Here is a 6,624-nt window from a genome sequence, read left to right as displayed (position 1 = left end):
TAACACTTTTCCCTGTGAGATGTTCTTTCAATTAAGTGCAGGATCATTTGAGCCTCTGGTTCTTTTTCTCTCTTCTTTTGATGTTCTGAACAAAATAATTGATATGCAAATTGTAGAGTCAACCTTAGAATGCAAGAAAGGTTACTGATGAGACAAGGCATTTTGGGCCATTTTGCATATCCGGTAGTTAGGAGCGTCTTTATGTAAATCCGATGGGTAGAATGCTTTTGAGCATGTTGCTTCAGTATGAAAAGACAACTTCACAGAACATTGTGCAGCTTCAGTGTGTTGACAAGGAAATAATTTAATCTTTTTGTTTTCTTACAAAACTTCTAGTTTGCAGAAACTTCGGCAAGATGGATTTTAAAATAATTGCCCTGATAAGTCAGGATGGAATCACTGCTATTTTATAAATTATTCTTCAAAGTGAGCCCTTACACAGATGAAAATCAATGTTCCATGTACAGCAGAAGGCAACTTCATACCAAAGTCAAGGACTGGCATTTTAATACAATGATATAATAGTTTCAGCATTAGTTAATATCATGCTAAACTGAGATTTTTTTAAGGCTGAATTTTCTTCTTTAGCTTTGCACAATAAAATAATCCAAAGATTTACCTTGATATTTGCAAGGGTTTTTGCTTCAGAGGCTCCAGATCCTGAATTGAAAGCAATGTTATGATGATCTTTAGTCTTTCCACAAGAGACCAGGGCAGAGATGAAGGTCACAATTATTACATTTTAAGATAGCTGTACTACAAATTAGCCATTTTATGAATGACAAAACTCATACTCTTGAGGTAAAGAATTCATTTAACAAATTCCGTGAAATTTCTGAGAGATGACACCTTGTTTCTAAACTCTGGTCCCCGTGGGCTCTGAGCTATGTTGAGCTACCTATTGGCAACCGAAGTGTTGTTTGGAGAGATGGAAAAAAAAGGACAAAAATAGCTTTTAGAATATAGCTTGTCATTGTGAATAACAGAAACATCCATGTGAAGACTGATTTAGACATCCACATTTCTTTAATGCTAAATCTAACAACAAAACTAGTATTACTGTTTCTTTTGTAAGCTAGGTTTGAAAGACGCAAGGTTTTTGTTGACTTTGTACACTTTTGAATGTACATTTTCAAAGTGAATGTTCCATTTCTACTAATATGAACTTTTTAGAATTGTTTTACAGAAGTTAAAGTTTTTTTTTTGTTCTCTGACAAAAAAAACAATATACAATTTGTGTTCATTGAATAAATGTGTCTGCAGAGACTGCCTTGATGGATTACATGTAGATTTTATTCTTGCAGTCCAAGATTGTGCTCTGGGACATCTGGCATTGTGTGTTGTGTGTTTTGGAAACTATAAATGTAATAATTCTCCTAGACAGAATCTATACAAAAGTATGAAACCTAAACTTCAGCTAATAGTCTTGAGTGTTTTTGTGACATAACACAGAAAGAATGCTTCAACCTCTGCGTGGAATTAAGCAATCACCCTACCAATCAATCACACCTTTGTAGGCATATAAACATGCACCTACCCACACCCCCACACAAGCAAAACACTCAAAAGGGTCATCAAAGTGTTGAGTCACCCTCACTGAAAGATTCTAGAGCAGCCCACACATTTATGATAAAAAAATATTTCTATTAGGTTTTCTGATCTTCTTGTGTCTTTACTTTCATCACAGTTCTTATAATCATATATGTAAGCCTTTATCTGTAATTTACTATTAGTTCGTTATTCTAGGAGCATTGATATCATATACAATCATTATTTTAAATGTAATGGCTGTTTCGGTAGTTTTAAACTGACCATATTCTGGTCCCTTAAAGTCACATACATATAAACTAGCCTATCTTTGGAGTGTGAACTATTCAGATTAAGTGCAGTAAGTTAAGACACATTTGTCATCAGAATAACGTTGATTTAAACTTCAATGTGTTTGTATTTATTTGCTTGATAATCACCGTCAAATCACCGTAAAATACTCTAAATCAATTTCTAATTTTGAGTCTATAATGCAAATCTTGAACGTCAAAAAGAAAAAAGTTTACCAACACAAATGAGATACTGTAAGATACCGTTACTACAGTATATCATTAAAATTGTTAGCAAGAGGATTATATTTACTGTTTTTGGGAATAGTTAAGAGATTAAGAAGTGCTTCACAAAACAAATCGACAGAGTTTATGCGGGGGCGTGTTCACTGTGGAGGCGGAGCCTCGGATTAAGGGCGACGCGTTGCCTTAGCAACCACTGCGGCCCTGGCTGATTAAGGAAGCACACTGAGCACCTCCCAGAGGGGCGAGCAGACTCCCGCAGGGGGAGACCCTTCCAGCCACAGCCCCGGGGGGATGGGACTGTGACGCGAGCGTAAGGTTCTCGTTTTCCCTTCTTTTGATTATTTTCCCAGCCTGGACACCGCTGTGCAAAGCGGTTTGTTTTTCGGTTTTCGCTAAGGTGACACCGGTGCCTCCGCCCCCTCAGAAGGGGCGTCGACTTACTGGTGCGGGACGCGTCTCCTCCCACTCCCGCACTGTTCCAGTGTTTAACCAAGACGATAGTCAGCGTTCACCAGAAATATCTTCTTTGTTTTCTTTTCAGCTCAGCTCAAATTGACCTAACTGTTAAAGAAGATTTCTGTGTACTATTTTCTATAGGTAACGCTATGAATAAAAACGATATACTGTATTTCATGCAGCTATACAGAGTTAATATATCTGATTTTGGAACCCCATTCAACTGCAACATTTAAGTTAATGCAATCTTCAGTATAACTTTTACGTATATTAAACACTTTAGTGCAGACACTATATTGTATATGGTTCATTTTCCTTTCTTTTCTGATACAATAACCCTACTTTTTTATGCAAATGTTATTTGTAGAACAAGTGTGTTGGAGCTTTCCATAGGCGTAACAAAGCATGTTGTCCATATAATGTTCTGTATTGCACAAATGCTTTTTTAACAGTCCTTAGGATTTATGGGGAGGCCAGTTGCACACTTCTTTCTTCCCTTGCTTGCAGACTCGGGAAGTAAACAGCTCCCAAGATGTCTCAAGGTGTAAATGTATGCTTCAGGGCCCAACAGTAAATTTGTATATACATTCAAAGACAGTTAAGTTTGGTCTACTGGTTATATTTTAATGCTTTTTGATTAGCTGCAAAATTGATGCCAGTTCTGCAAACGGAGCACATATTGATCATGTCATGTTTTTACAATTCTCCTATACAATAAAATAGACCACTGCCATAGCTTATGAATTACTAAGAGGAAAGACTCAAGCCCTATGGATGCTTACTTGAGTTTGCAAAATCGCCTTTAAAATCACCAGGCTCTGTGGCACTCGCATAACATGATGTTATAAAGGAAAGCAAGTTTTTCTTTCCTCTTTTTTTCCACTTGCAGTTTCTATTAATGATACGTTTTTCTGTTTAGCAAAGGCCTTTAACAGAAACTTCTTCCCCGTTAACAACGTTTGTGCTCTGTCTCTCTCTGCTGACCCCCTTAGAGCTGACAGAGTGTCTGGGGAGAGAAAGAGAGCATGGAAAGAATAATTGCATGATAGTTTTCTAAGGCTCCTCTTTAACATGTCCTTTGAAGTAGATAGTGTAGGGGCAGCAGTGTAGAGTCCTGGTTAGCATTCTGGAGTCAAAACTGGAAGGCTATGGATTCAAATCCCAGGTTTTATCCTTGAGCAACTACCCAAATATCCAGCTATATAAATGATTTCAAAAGCAGATTAGTTTGAGCAAGTAACACTTCAAATTAATAGTTACTAGTAAGGTAGTGATATCAGACGTGAGCTGAATTATCATGAGAACTGTAATCAGGTGTGTTGATACCATGGAAAGACATTTGTCTTATAAAACCAATACAGAATTTGCAAGAAATATTTTCAAAGTTCTGTCTGTGCAGAAAGAATCACCATCAGCCAGCATTTAGCTAAACATGATAAGCTATAAACCTAAAGTCATTTATCTATACCATATGTATTTTTTAATTTTGCATGCTATAAATAATTCAGTTTTTTATTTCTGTTCTTTGGAACTTCTGCCCCTCTTACGGTTAAGCCCGAGGAGACAAAAAGCAGGACATCTTCAAGAAGATACTGTAGTGGAACAGTTTGTGCAGATGGCTTCCTTTCTGTTAATCTCCTCCCTAGTTTTTTTATTCTCCATGAATGTTCAGTGTTGCCAGAAGAAGATTTAGAAGCAGTCATGTCTACGAAAAAAGAGAATAGATGCACTTAAACAAGTACATGATATCAAAGGGAGATAAGACTTTAAAGTTCTAAGAACTGTTTATTTCTGCTATGAATCTGCTTCTAGAATTCAACCTGAGTTGCAGGGGTGGCCAGTTTTGGATGTGGAGAGTCACAAGCATGCATGTCTTTTAGGTCAGCCTTAAATCATTGATTTGTGAAGACCTGAAACACTTGAATTTTGAATAATTTAGTTAGTTACTTGGTACAATTAAGTCAGGGATGTCCCAGTGGTCTTTGAGAGGTACAGGATATTGGCCTTGCCTAATACTCTCTAAACATAATTGAAAAATCCACATGCTTAAGTGGTCAAAATGAAATAGTTCCAGGTGTTCAGTTGTTTATTAGTGAAATAAAACCTTAAAAATGGTGGACTGTGTATCCCTAAGATCAGGATTGAGCACTCCTGCTCTATTGCCCATCAGTGAAACTTGGTTTGGGAAACAAAGACATGCAGAAGAGTATAAGAGACATTACCAGTTTCAATTAGCACTCAACTAATATGTACACTTGCCCCTGGCTGCCACCTGCCATCTCTGAGGCACCTCCTAGTGTCTGATTCTTGGCACCACTTACTTCTCCCAAAGTCTGCCTTTCTACCATGGAAGACTCCAATGCTGTTGGGGAGCCCAGTCTATTGATAGCACTGACTGACTGTGCTATGAGAACTGTTACACAGTCTTTAAAGATGAAATGTTTCAGAACTGCATCTCGGACTGTGCAAGGAAAGTGGGATGCAAAAAGACGTCTTTTCATCTCAGTGCCTGTTCCCCAGATTGTAATTGCAGCTGTAGGGTTGTGAAAGGTGCCTGGGGACAGAGTCTGTTCTGAGGAAATGGAAAGTCAAGGAGCCTCTTGAAGAACAGCAGAAGTGAGTACTCATGTCCTCTATGCAAGTCATCAGCTTGCCTTGGTACCATCCAAGTCACAAGAAATATCTAATTAATCGTCATCAATGAAAACTGGCTTTTAAGGTTACACAAAGATATTTTAATAAGAGAGAGAGTCATATCCTCAAAGGATGGACTGTCACTTGAAATGTAATTGTTAAAAACAATATTATTTTTTCATCTCAAGCTTTTGTGTCCTGAAATTGCTATATTAAAAATTATTATATGGAGAAATGAGCAGCACCTCATTAAGGCTATGACTCATCAGGTGATCCTGAAATAATGTTGATCAAAAGAGCAAGTGAAGTTTTCTGCTCCCTTTAACACAAGAAATGACAAACCAACAGAACTGACAATTCATTTTTTGCTTGGACTTCCTCCAAAATATTCTACAGCTGTGTACCTTTCAATAAATTTTACTTTTAATTGTGACAAATGATCCCAGGTAATTTTCACAGTTGATTTACATAACTCTTTTGCAATTGCTTGAGACTGACAAGCCATGGAATGCTAATGGACACTGTTGCTTTCAAAAAGGAGATGGCAGCAATTCAAACTTCAGTTGGTCTTTTATTTTTTCTAATTTCTAACCTATAGATTCAACTCTGTATTCTAATTTCTGTCTTTTTGAAATGTCTCAGAAACGATACAAATTGCTTCATAGAAACATTGTAATTGAGAAGAAAGATTTATTAACAGTCTCATAATTTTCAGGCTTACAAGAAGCATCAGCATTAATCACTGATCTTATGAGGATAGCCATCTTCTCTCCACTTGCCTTCAGCTATTTTCAGTAATGTAGTATTTGACACTTGCGACAAGTTCACAGTTCTTCAAATAGAGCCTTATTTGAAAGAAACAAAATGGATTTACCGCCCCATCACTTTCTCAGAGACCATCATGTATGTGGCAGGATTTCACAAATTACTGAAGCAGAATGCCAAAAACTGGCACCAAGCATAGCATGTGCAGGGATTGCCTTCTGCCTTAAATGTCTACATCAGTTGGTGTTTCTTTGAGAATTAAATACACTGAAGAAGCATATTCACAAATTTGGATATCTTTTAATGTTTGTGTGCACATCCTCCAGAGCCCACTGCGTGAGGCAGATATTGTCCTTTTATTTATATCTGGAAAATGTTTCGTGAATTGTACAATTTATACCTAGAAATGTCTTTACATACAGCCCCCTTTCAGATATCCCCAAATCAGCCTGTAGACGCCTCTGAGCAAAAACTGTGTCTTAACTCCACAGTGCAGCCATTGAGGACACTCTCAATATATTTTAATTTCCTTAACTCAGCTAGCACAACAACATTTTTGAAGGCTGAGAAGATGAAAACATGCTCATACTTCAAGGAATAAGAAGTTCCCATAAAAGGCCTTATTTATCATTGTTTTCAGATGCTGAGTTTACACTGAAGAAACGCTGTTCTGGTACGCATGAAAACATGAGGACAAAAATGAAGC

General features: G+C 37.3%; 1 protein-coding gene across 2 annotated transcripts in view; it reads left to right on the top strand.

Moving 5' to 3' along the window:
* Nucleotides 1–2,284: 2,284 nt before the first annotated feature.
* il1rapl2 (interleukin 1 receptor accessory protein-like 2) overlaps nucleotides 2,285–6,624 on the top strand; it is a 295,280-nt gene continuing 290,940 nt past the window's right edge. The window contains exon 1 of one of the 2 annotated variants that reach the window (XM_069193492.1): nucleotides 2,285–2,373. The gene's annotated coding sequence lies outside the window, so the exon portion shown is untranslated. Of the gene's footprint in view, nucleotides 2,379–6,624 lie in introns of both variants that reach the window. The other variant, XM_069193493.1, reaches the window with a different exon arrangement.

Source organism: Lepisosteus oculatus, chromosome 8 (genome assembly GCF_040954835.1).
Source record: "Lepisosteus oculatus isolate fLepOcu1 chromosome 8, fLepOcu1.hap2, whole genome shotgun sequence".
In the NCBI taxonomy this organism is placed as follows: Eukaryota; Metazoa; Chordata; class Actinopteri; order Semionotiformes; family Lepisosteidae; genus Lepisosteus; species Lepisosteus oculatus.
Note: the sequence above shows the minus strand (reverse complement) of the source record. Positions and strands in the feature narration are given on the sequence as shown.